Genomic DNA, 13,621 nt, shown 5'->3' with positions numbered 1-13,621 from the left:
TGGCAGTTTGTCAAAGGGTTAAACATAGAATTATGGATGACCCAAGAATTCAACTCCTAGGTATATACCCACAGGAACTGCAAACATATGATCACACAAAAACTCATACATGATTGTTCATGACAACATAATTCAGAATAGCTAAAAATCAAATACTATTTTGTTTGTATATATAAAATCCTTTTTGTTAGCAATACATTTATAGAAATTATGTAAAAGTGAAATATCATTATATATGTAATTTATTTTATATTTTGAATATTTCAAAAATAAATTTAGAAAAATCATTATCCAAATATCTATCAACAGGTTAAAAAGATGCATTGATGCATTCTATCTGAAACAAAATTCAATCTGAATAAACATCTTAAGATAGCAAAAATAACTATGAGCCATGAAACCAGTAAATATGAACCACTATCATGTGTTCAGAAAATGTAATGCTTCTATAAAAAATGTTTCTTCAAGAAAAACAATCATAATATAAGAGGAAAGTATAATACTAAACAAGGTAATTATCCAGATAAAAAGACAGAGTAACCAAGAGATAAATAAAATATATGACTGAGGAAGTAAAAATAATAGTTATAATAAAAAGGAAGGTAAAATATAAATATGCTTGGCAATAGAAAGCAGAATATTTTCATCAGTGTATAAGGCCCTGAGTTTGATTTTTGAGCACCGCAAATAATAATGCTGATAATGATAGTAATAATAATGTTTATCAACTTCAAGAATAAAATGAGATGGAAAGACAAAGATAGTGATGAATTCTAGAAACTGGCAGAGAAACACAGATTCAAACATGATTTGTAACAATTTAAGTGTAACTACATAAAAGAAATTAATGATCCTAAAGAGTAAAACTAGCCACTGTGACAGCCTCTTTCCAACTAAGGGGAAAAAGAAAAACTAAGGGGTAAACGAAAGAAATAGGGAATAATAATAAACAGAAAGCATTTGTCTAAGCTAGAAGTGGTGGCATATGTAATCCTAGAACTCTGGAGACCAAAAAAGAAAGATCATAAATTCTAGGTCAGCCTGGGCTACATAGTGAGATACTATGTCCAAAGAGCAAAAGGGAAAAAATAAAAATGAAAGAAATAGGGAGCAAATAAGTGAATACAATGAGTTCAAATGGCTGGTTCTCCTCATTTAAAAAAAAAAAAAAAGATAGAGAAATAGCTTAGCAGTAAAGGCACTTGCCTGCAAAACCTAGGGAATTAGCTTTGATTACCCAGCACCCATGCAATCCAGATACATAAGGTGGTGCATACATCTGGAGTTCCTTTGCAGTGGCCGGAGGCCCTGGCACACCCATTTTCTCTTTCTCTTTCTCCCTCTCTCTCTCTCTCTCTCTTCTGTCTTCCTCTTTCTCTCTGTATCTCTCTCACATAAGTACAAAAGTAAAAAAAAAAAAATTAAACTCTAAGTAAATTAATTTTAAATGTAATTTGAGCTATTTTTCAAAATCTAGCTATTACCAGAGGAATACCTAAAATAAACAGATATAAAAATATGAACAAAGACATAGTAAGAAAATTCAATTAAAATGAAAACAAAAAATTCATATCATTCACAAAGTTGACTATAGGCTCACAAATAGATGTTTTATAATGATTAATTAAGGATAAAATTACAAGGAATACTACAATCAGTACTCTTTATGGAATTGCAGAGGACTAGTATTTCTTTAAAATACCTACTAAAAATACATAATTTCGGGCTGGAGAGATGACTTAGCAGCTAAGGCATTGGCCTGCAAAGTCAAAGGGCCCAGTTTGATTCCTCAGGACCCACGTAAGCCAGATACACAAGGGGGCGCATATATCTAGAGTTTTTTTTACAGTGACTGGAGGCCCTGACATGCCTATTCTCTTTCTCTCTCTCAAATAAATAAATATTTACAAATATATATATAATTTCATAAACTATAATCATATGAAAAACTTTCATGCCTATTTTGCAATTTTATAACATCATGGAGATATGTACTAAATAAAGATCTAAATAATATATTTGACAAAATTGGTATTAATAAATAGAGAGAGTTTTGAGCTGGAGAGATGACTTAACACTTAAGGCATTGCCTGTGAAGCCTAAAGACCCTAGTTCTCACATAAGCCAGATGCACAGTTGGCACAATGTATCTGGAGTTCATCTGCAGTGGCTGGATGCCCTGGTGTGCCATTCTCTCTATCTGCTTCTACCTCTCTCAATCGTTCTCTCCCTCCCTCTCCCTCCCTCCTCCTCCCTCCCCTCTCCCTCTCTCTCTCTCAAATAAACACTTTTAAAAGCAATGTAGACAGTTTTATATACTAAATGTAGTATTTCCTTAAATGTTATTAGAGCAGTTCCAGAAATTGATACAAAGAAAAGCAAAAAACTTTTTAAATCTTACATGCTGTTTCCTAATCACAATTAGACAGTGGAACTGGAAATTACTAAAAAGTCAGTAAATTTGAACTTTGAAGCATTCAGACGAAATCAAGACTGAAACACAAATAATCTGATGGCTAAAGAAAATGTTTAAAATATGTAAGTTGTAATGAAAATCATACTCTGAAGAAAACTTGCAGACTTACATTATTATTAAAGACGAGTGAAAATAAACAGCATACTTAAATTAAAATGCTGGATTAGCAAAACAAAATATGAAGACAAAATAATGTATGATGAGAAATAAATATCAATGAAACAAAATTAATATACTAATTTTCAAATCACAAAATCAGATATTACTAAAATCAATGGCTTCCTTTAAAGAGTAAAGTGACAGCCAGGCATGGTGGTGCACACCTTTAATCCCAGCACTTGGGAGGCAGAGGTAGGAGGGTCACTGTAAGTTTGAGGCCACCCTGAGACTGACTATATAGTGAATTCCAGGTCAGGCTGGGCTACAGCAAAACCCTACCTCAAAAAAAAAAAAAAGTAAAATGACTATATTAAAACTTTTCACAGTTCACAAAACCATAAGAAAACAGAACTATATAATGCTAGCTAATTAAATAATGATAAAAATAGATGCAGGGGCTGGAGAGATGACTCATCAATTAAAAGGTGCTTGTTTACAAAACCTAACAGCCTGGGTTCAATTCCTCAGTACCCACATAAAGCCTGATGTACAAAGTAGCACATGCATCTGGAGTTCATTTACAATAATAGGAGGCCCATTCTCTCTCTCTCTCTCTCTCTCTCTCTCTCTCTCTCTCTCTCTCTCATTTTCTCTCTCAATCTCAAATAAATACAAATATCTTAAAAAAATAGGTGTATGAGAAACTTATAAGAAAATAATATGTACTATTATATGCCACTGAAAATTAGATAAAATGAGTTATTTTCCAGGAAATTACAATATCTAAAATTGACTCAAGGGCTGGAGAGATGGCTTAGAGGTCAAGGTGCTTGCCTGCAAAGCCAAATGACCCAGGCTTAATTCTCTAGGACCTACATAAGCCAGATGCATATGGTGATACATGCATCTGGAGTTTATTTGCAGTGACTGGAAGCCTTGGGACACCCATTCTCTCTCTCTCTCTCTCTCTCTCTCTCTCTCTCTCTCTCTCTCTCTCAAATAAATGAACAAAAATAAAATATTTTTTACAAATTTACTCAAAAGGCAAGAAATATTATAAAATAGGAAATTTTTTTTTAATTTTTATTAACATTTTCCATGATTATAAAATATATCCCATGGTAATTCCCTCCCTCCCCACCCCCACACTTTCGCATTTGAAATTCCATTCTCCATCATATTACCTCCCCATTACAATCATTGTAATTACATATATACAATATCAACCTATTAAGTATCCTCCTCCCTTCCTTTCTCCACCCTTTATGTCTCCTTTTCAACTTACTGGCCTCTGCTACTAAGTATTTTCATTCTCACACAGAAGCCCAGTCATCTGTAGCTAGGATCCCCATATGAGGGAGAACATGTGGCGCTTGGCTTTCTGGGCCTGGGTTACCTGACTTAGTATAATACTTTCCAGGTCCATCCATTTTTCTGCAAATTTCATAACTTCATTTTTCTTTACCACTGAGTAGAACTCCATTGTATAAATGTACCACATCTTCATTATCCACTCATCTGTTGAGGGACATCTAGGCTGGTTCCATTTCCCAGCTATTATAAATTGAGCAGCAATAAACATGGTTGAGCACGTACTTCTAAGAAAATGAGATGAGTCCTTTGGATATATGCCTAGGAGTGCTATAGCTGGGTCATATGGTAGATCAATCATCAGCTGTTTTAGGAATCTCCACACTGTTTTCCACAATGGCTGGACCAGATTGCATTCCCACCAGCAGTGCAGAAGGGTTCCTTTTTTTCCACATCCCCGCCAACATTTATGATCATTTGTTTTCATGATGGTGGCCAATCTGACAGGAGTGAGATGGAATCTCAATGTAGTTTTAATCTGCATTTCCCTGATGACTAGTGACGCAGAACATTTTTTTAGATGCTTATATGCCATTCGTATTTCTTCCTTTGAGAACTCTCTATTTAGCTCCATAGCCCATTTTTTGATTGGCTTGTTTGATTCCTTATTATTTAACTTTTTTTTTTAAACATTTTTTTAAAATATTTTATTTATTTATTTGAGAGTGACAGAGACAGAGAGAAAGCTAGTTATTTAACTTTTTGAGTTCTTTGTATATCCTAGATATTAATCCTCTATCAGATATATAGCTGGCGAAGATTTTTTTCCCATTCTGTAGGTTGCCTCTTTGCTTTTTTCACTGTGTCCTTTGCGGTGCAAAATCTTTGTAATTTCATTAGGTCCCAGTGGTTAATCTGTGGTTTTATTGCCTGAGCAATTGGGGTTGTATTCAGAAAGTCTTTGCCAAGACCAATATGTTGAAGGGTTTCCCCTACTTTTACCTCTAGCAGTTTCAAAGTTTCCGGTCTGATGTTAAGGTCTTTAATCCATTTGGACTTAATTCTTGTGCATGGTTAGAGAGAAGAATCTATTTTCATCCTTCTGCAGATATTTATCCAGTTTTCAAAACACCATTTGCTGAAGAGGCTGTCTCTTCTCCAATGAGTATTTTTGGCATTTTTATCGAATATCAGGTGGCTATAGCTACTTGGGCTTACATCTGGGTCCTCTATTCTGTTCCACTGATCTACATGTCTGTTTTTGTGCCAGTACCACGCTGTTTTTGTTACTATGGCTCTGTAGTATAGGTTAAAATCAGGTATGGTGATACCACCAGCCTCTTTTTTGTTGCTCAGTATTATTTTAGATATTCGAGGTTGTTTGTGATTCCAAATGAATTTTTGGATTGATTTTTCTATTTCCATGAAGAAAGCCTTTGGAATTTTGATAGGGATTGCATTAAATGTGTAGATTGCTTTTGGTAATATTGCCATTTTCACGATATTGATTCTTCCAATCCAGGAACAAGGGATGTTTCTCCACTTTCTAGTGTCTTCTGCAATTTCTCGCTTGAGTGTTTTAAAGTTCTCATTATAGAGATTCTTTGCTTCCTTGGTTAGGTTTATTCCAAGGTACTTTATTTTTTTTGATGCAATTGTGAATGGGAGTGATTCTCTGATTTCAACCTCTGTGTGTTTGTTGTTAGCATATATGAAGGCTACTGATTTCTGTGTATTTATTTTGTATCCTGCTACATTGCTGTAGGTTTTGATCAGCTCTAACAGCTTGCTAGTAGAGTCTCTAGGGTCCTTTATGTATAGAATCATGTCATCTGCAAATAATGATAACTTGATCTCTTCCTTTCCAATTTGTATCCCTTTTATGTGTGTCTCTTGCCTTATTGCTACGGCTAAGACTTCCAAAACTATATTAAATAGAAGTGGGGACAGTGGACACCCTTGTCTTGTTCCTGATTTTAGTGGAAAAGCTTCCAGTTTTCCCCCATTTAGTAATATGTTGGCTGTAGGCTTGTCATAAATAGCCTTTATTATATTGAGATATGTTCCTTCTATTCCCAGTCTCTGTAGGACTTTTATCATGAAGGGATGTTGGATTTTGTCAAATGCTTTCTCTGCATCTAATGAGATGATCATGTGATTTTTGTCCTTCAACCCATTTATGTAATGTATTACATTTATAGATTTGCGTATGTTGAACCATCCCTGCATCTCTGGGATAAAGCCTACTTGGTCAGGGTGAATAATCTTTTTTGATATACTCTTGTATTCTGTTTGCCAATATTTTGTTGAGAATTTTTGCATCTATGTTCATGAGGGAGATTGGTCTGTAATTTTCTTTTTTTGTTCTATCTTTGCCCGGTTTTGGTATCAGGGTGATGCTGGCCTCATAGAAGGAGTTTGGTAGAATTCCTTCTTTTTCTATTTCCTGGAAAAGCTTAAGAAGCAATGGTGTTAGCTCTTCCTTAAAAGTCTGGTAAAATTCAGCAGTGAATCCATCTGGGCCTGGGCTTTTTTTAGTTGGGAGATTATTGATAACTGTTCGGATCTCCATGTTTGTTATAGGTCTATTTAAGTGATTAATCTCATTTTGGTTTAATTTAGGTAGGTCATATAAATCAAGGAAATCATCCATTTCTTTCAGATTTTCATATTTTGTGGAGTATATGCTTTTATAGTATGTCCCTATGATTTTTTGAATTTCTCTGGAATCTGTTGTGATATTACCTTGTTCATATCTGATTTTATTAATTTGTGTCTCTTCTGTCTTTCTTTTGGTCAGATTTGCTAAGGGTTTATCAATCTTGTTTATCCTTTCAAAGAACCAACTCTTGGTTTCATTAATTCTTTGGATTGTTCTTTTTGTTTCTATTTCATTAATTTCTGCCCTAATCTTTATTATTTCTTCCTGTCTACTGATTTTTGGTTTTTCTTGTTCTTCTTTTTCCAAGGCTTTAAGGCGAAGCATTAGGTCATTTACTTGCGACCTTTCTAATTTCTTAATATAGGCTATAAATTTACCTCTTAGAACTGCCTTCATTGTGTCCCAGAAATTTTGGTATGTTGTGTTCTCATTATCATTTGACTCTATAAATTTTTTGATTTCCTTTTTGATTTCTTCATTGACCCACTCATCATTTAGTAGTGTATTGTTTAGTTTCCATGATTTTGTGTATGCTCTATAGCCTTTCTTGCTACTGATTTGTAGTTTAATGCCATTGTGGCCAGATAGAATGGAAGGAATTATTTCAATTTTCCTGAATTTGTTAAGATTTGCTTTGTGTCCTAATATATGGTCTATTTTAGAGAATGTTCCATGTGCTGCTGAAAAGAATGTATATTCTGCAGCCTTTGGATGAAATGTCCTGTATATATCTGTTAGGTCCATTCCTTCTATGACCTCATTTAGTCCAGATGCCTCTCTGTTTATTCTTTCCCTGGATGACCTGTCAATTGATGAGAGTGGGGTGTTAAAGTCACCCACCACCACTGTGTTTGGTGTTATCTGTGACCTTAGTTCTAATAGTGTTTGTTTGACGAATTTGGGAGCCCCCATGTTAGGTGCATATATGTTTAGGATTGTAATGTCCTCCTGTTGGAGTGTGCCCTTAATCAATATAAAGTGACCTTCCTTATCTTTCTTGACTAACGTCGGACTAAAGTCTACCCTGTCTGATATTAAGATAGCAACCCCTGCTTGTTTTCTAGGCCCATTTGCTTGAAACACCGTCTTCCAACCTTTCACCCTGAGATAATGTCTATCCTTTGTAGAAAGGTGAGTTTCTTGGAGACAAGAAATTGTAGGATCCTGCTTTTTAACCCAGTCTGCAAATCTATGTCTTTTCGTTGGGGCATTGAGACTGTTGATATCAAGAGATATTATTGAAAGGTGTGTATTTATGTTTGCCATTTTTTTGTGTGTGTGTGTTTCTGGTTCTACCTGTGCTCTCTTCTGTTAACTGGTATTTGAGTATAGCTTGTTTTTTCTATGTTCCTTATATTTGTGCTTTTCCTTTTGTTCAGCATGGAGGATTCTATCAAGTATTTTCTGTAGAGCTGGTTTTGTCTTCAAATACTCCTTTAACCTGCTTTTGTCATGGAATGTCTTTATTTCTCCATCTATTTGAATGGATAACTTTGCAGGATAAAGTAACCTTGGTTGACAGTTGTTATCTTTCAGAACTGGAATATATCACACTCCAAGCCCTTCTGGCTTTAAAAGTTTGTGTTGAATAATATTCTGTAATCCTGATGGGCTTGCTTTTGTAGGTAACTTGATTTTTCTCTCTAACTGCTTTCAATATTTTTTCTTTGGTGTGTGTGTTTGGAAGTTTGATTATAATATGGCGAGGAGAGTTTCTTTCTGGGTTTTGTCTGGCTGGGGTTCTAAAGGCTTCCTGTATCTGTATTGGCACCTCTTTCCCAATTTGGGGGAAATTTTCCTCTATGATTTTGTTGAAGATGCCTACTATGCCTCTGGAGTGGAGTTCTTCTCCTTCTACTATGCCCTGAATTCTTATATTGGATCTTTTCATAGTGTCCCGAATATCTTGAAATTCCCACTCATACTTTTCTATAAGTTTTTCTTTCTCTTTGTTGGACTGCATTAGGTCTGCCACCTGGTCTTCTAGCTTAGATATTCTGTCCTCTCCCTCATCCATCCTACTGGTGAGATTTTCTACAGAGTTTTTTATTTCATTAACTGTGTTCTTCATTGCTAGTAATTCTGACTGGTTTTTCTTTATTATTTCTATTTCCCTATTTATGTCTTGTATTGCCTTCTTTATTTCATTAAATTGGTGTCCTGCCTCTTCTTTGATTCCTTTGATTTCCTCTTTGATTTCTTCTTTGATTGTTTTCATGTGTTCTTTGACCTCTTTGAACATATTTATAATTATTCTTTTGAACTCTTTCTCGGGCATTTCCTCTAAATCTTTCTCACTGGAGGACATTTCTGATGCATTAATACTTTTGGGTGGATTTATATTGTCTTGCTTTTTAGTGTTTCTTGTGTTATAATGTATATATTTTTGCATTTTGGATTAAGTTAATGCTTGGATTTTCTAGCTAGCTGTGTATTCTTAGCTGTATCAATTGATTTGATGTAATATATTTTCAGGGTAGGACCTTAAGGTATTAGGTGTGGCTCTTAAGACTCTCAGAGTATCTACAAAGATGTTCTTAGGTGTTGAGTTTCCCTGCTATAGGAGTATTCAAGCAGGCTGTGTGGAATAAAATACAGGTAGATTCTAAAATTTAACTAAACACTGTACACATTCAATCAAAAACAGCCCCAAGTATGTATGCAAGAGTAGTTATTATAATGACCAGATCCTCTATCAACAAAGAGGTTTAGATTTCTGGTCTGTTGAGGGATCCAAGTCAGCTTGTGACCAAGTGAGACCCTTCCCTGGTGCAATCCCAGTTACCTTGGGTGATTTTGGTCTCAGTCAAGTTGCTGCCTGGGTCGTCGGGCTGCTGTTCTGATTTCTGGAGCTGGGCACTTGCTTTTCCTACGGGGCAAACTGAGCCGCTGCTGCTGTGTCCACTGCCACTGCTCCCCCTGAAGCTGCTGCTGTGGGATCTGCCGCTGCTGCCGCTCCTGGGTCTGCTGCTGCTGGGGCTGCTGGTACCAGTGCTGGAGCCGCTGAAGTTGCTCCCGAACTCTGCTCCTGCTTGGGTCCCGTTGTCAGCCCAAGTTGGCATGGCCGGGTCCCGGGCCGCTGCTCTGTTCGCTGGAGCTAGGCTCAGGCGGTGGGGGAGGGGAGGGAGCCGCGGCTGCTCTGGTTGTCTCGCTGTTCCACGTGTTCTTCTACCTCGCGGTCTGCTCCTCCGTTGCTCGCTGCCGCTCTCCCCTCACGTTTCCTGAGTTGCGGAGAGCGCGGTGTGAGGGGAAAATCCCGCACCTGGCTTTTCCTGCGGCTGGAGCCGATTCTGGTGGTTTTCTGCTGCGCCGTGGCCGCGGCGGTTGGCCGAGCTGCCGGAGCCGCTTTTCCCGCCTGTGCGGGCTCTGGATGCTCTATAACTCTTCTACTTCTCCGCTGCCACTTTAATTTCCTATACATCTCACTTTTTAGTAAAAGTGTGTATTTTGCTGAGTTTTTTTGGTCTTTTTCCCCCCTAGGCTGCTTTGGCGTGGTACCTATGCCGCCATCTTAACCGGAAGTCTCTAAAATAGGAAATTTTAAAAGTTTATCAAAGATCTATCACAAAAAAACTGATTTTAAATGCTGCATTTTCTAAAACATCCAGAAAAGTAATACTTAAATTATTTAAATTATTCCAAAATATAGAAAAGGACAGTGCCTCAGATAATATTGTATACCTTTTATAAGATTTATACGAACCTGGAAAGCACAATAGAAGTGTGGCAGATATAGCAACTATTAGCATTAAGAAAACAATGTGCTATAGGTTTTAGAAATCCAAATATGGCTCATTGTATGTTAATTGTAATTATTAATCAAAAACTTAAAAAAATAATAAAGGTTACTTGCCCCAAAAAGGACACTGAGTGAATTCTGACAGCCATTATTGATTCTGAAATCTGAGAAACCAAGAATACTAACTGCTTTATCTGTGACAACAGCGCTGGGGAGATGACTCTGTAGTTAAGGCTGCTTGCTTGCAAAGCCTACTGGCCTGGGTTCAATTCTCCAGTAGTCACATAAAGCCAGATGCACAAAATGGCACATGTATTTGGAGTTCATTTAAAGTGGCAAGAAGCCATGATGTGTGCCAATTCTCTCTCTCTCTCTCTCTCTCTCTCTCTCTCTCTCTCTCTCTTTCTCCCTCTCTCTCTCTCTCTCTTGCAAATAAAGAAATTAACAGCATAAACAGTGGAGCATGGTGGTACAAGCCTATAATCCCAGCTCTTGGGAAGTAGAGACAAGAGGATCAGAAATTCAAGGTCATATTCTGATACATAGTGAGTTCAAGACCAGCCTGGATTACATGAAACCCTGTCTTACAAAAACGAGAGAGAGAGAACAAGGAGGGAAAAAGGACAAGTACTCAATGCAATATTGTGATAATGACAAGGTACTGTCAACATTAAAACCAAAATCAAGAAGAAAATCATACTGTCTGCACATCATTCTTGGAGTTGGGATTATAGGCACTGAGATAAAAAAAAATGAATGCTAGAAGAGGATAAAGCAATGACACAACATTCTTCAAGAAAATATACTATCAGAATCAGTACAGGCTCACTGAAGCATCCACCATTAAAATACTTTCCTTTATACCAGTAAAATCTGTTGGGAAATGTAATTTTAAAAATTTCATCCATAATAGCAATAACAAATTACTTTCATTCTCAATAACAAGTAAGAATTACTCAGGAATTCGTAAGAGGAAACTAGAAAAGTTAAAGAGTCCTACTAAGAAAATTATAAAATCCCATTGAAGTACGTAAAAAGATAAGTCCTGTGGGACAGACTCAGTTAGGTCAAGATGTCAGTCCTACAAAGATCATTTATACATTTACTACAATACTACTCCTAATTTTGTTGTTTTTTTTTTTCACATGGTAGACAAAATACAGACTAGCAAAGACATAGATAAGAATAATAGTTGTAACTTCCTGGGGACTATGTGCTGAACCTACACAATTGTAAACTTTGACTTTTTTAATCCTTGTTTATTTGTTTTTGAGACAGGTCTTGCTATGCTGCATAGACTGGCCCTGAACTCTGGGTTGAAGTGACCCTGCTGCTTTAGCCTCCTCAGAAGGGCCATGTACGTAGTCACACTACCTGTCTTTGAAATAGTTCTATTACTAAACCAGGCAAATTTGGTCTAAACTAGGCTCTGCATTTGAATGATGACATTTGGCCCAATGAAGCCTCTGTATATAGTGTACTACAATATAGCCTGATGTTCAAGCAAGTCATAATCTAACTAAACATACATGCTGGTGACTATACAGTAGAGCCTTGGCTAATCATAGCAACCAAACTCAGCCAATTCTAGACTGAAAGCTACTAATTCACACCCAAATAAGCCAAACAGACAACTGTATCAATCAAGTATTCTCTGTATAGCATTTCTTATTTGTCTAATTAAATACAGTTCACCACATTGGAGGTAGGAGGCCCCTTGAAGTGAAATGTCTTTGCTCAGAGAGCTATCTAATTTTAGAACTCTGTTTTATTTGTGATATGGATCAAACCAGACCTCCTTTGCTGTCATAAGATTGTTTTGTGCTTATATAAACTTAGGTAAGTTTAAATCTCTTGCCTGTTTAACCATCCTGTTTTGTAAATGATGAACTTAAGACAGGAAAAAGTGACTAACCTAAAATCAAAAAAACAAACATTGGTAGAACAACAACTCAATATGGCCTTTCCAACTTTAGCACCCATGTTGTTAATCTTATGTGATATATATTTATTTAAGTGTAAAAAGTTAAATCTGTAGGGACTAGAAATATAACTCAGTTGGTAGAGTGCCTAGCATGAAGGAAGGTCTGGGTTTGATTCTCAGCACCATCCTACTACTGGGGAAAAGGATCAAAAGTTCAAGGTCATACAGCAAGTGCTAGAATACATATGAATTAAAACCATAAAAAGTATCAAAAATGCATAAGAAATCTTGGTTTTTTAAATTTGTTTGTTACAATTATGGAATGTACTTTGTTTGGTACAAGCCATCAAATACAAGGAACAGCATAACAGCTCTGCTTACAAACACACATAAAAAACTTAATTTTGGTTAGGAATAAAAAGATACCAGAAACTAAAGTGCAATAAAAATAAGAAAGGTAGAAATATTTTCCATATGTATAATAGTAGTTACTAGCCACACAGTACAGAAAGCTTATGTACCATCACATGTAAAAATAAACAAAAAAATACATTAAAAAGCTGCTAAGTATCAAGAAACAAAAGATCGGGCTGGAGAGATGGCTTAGCGGTTAAGGCACTTGCTTGCAAAGCCAAAGGACCCAGGTTCGATTCCCCAGGACCCAGGTTAGCCAGATGCACAAGGGGGCGCACGCATCTGGAGTTCATTTGCAGTGGCTGGAAGCTCTGGCACACCCATTCTCTCTCTCTCTCACTCTCTCTCTCCCTCTTTCTCTGTCAAATAAATAAAATTAAATTAAAAAAAGAAACAAAAGATAACCAATTTCATCAAAATCAATGACATTCAACTTTATTAAAATTTTAAATATAATTTGTTAAAATTATATAAAAAGATATTCACTAAATGTTATCTAGTTATAAGAACATGATGCAAAGTAGGGTTTTAGCCTACAATAAATGATAAATGTTTTTAGTCTGCTTAGAGTTTGAAATATGCTAAATTTTTGATAGTGAGCATTTAAGGAAATGGAATTACAATATGGGAAAGGGTAATTTTATTTCAAATTGCATGTGATTTTTGAAAGGTTTCTTTTGTTTGATGTGAATATATTTTCATAAATCATATTAATTTTATGAAAATAGTGATTGAGAGTAGTATTAATACCATTTAAACAGTTCACAATGTCTTTTCATTTCTAGAGAAGAATCACAGATAACAGTTTTCATGTACATGTATTTGTGTATGTAACTAGACATAGATAAGTAAAACTGGCAACAAACTGTAACTAACACAAGTTGAACATGACTCTTACTGTTTGTGTCTGGGGCGGGTGCTATAAACAGTTACTCTGAAGTTTGCAGTTGCAGAGAATTTCCTTTTTTTTTTTTTTTTTCAGTATGGTCCATTTTA

Source organism: Jaculus jaculus, chromosome X, assembly GCF_020740685.1.
Source record: "Jaculus jaculus isolate mJacJac1 chromosome X, mJacJac1.mat.Y.cur, whole genome shotgun sequence".
NCBI classification, from domain to species: domain Eukaryota; kingdom Metazoa; phylum Chordata; class Mammalia; order Rodentia; family Dipodidae; genus Jaculus; species Jaculus jaculus.
Note: the sequence above shows the minus strand (reverse complement) of the source record.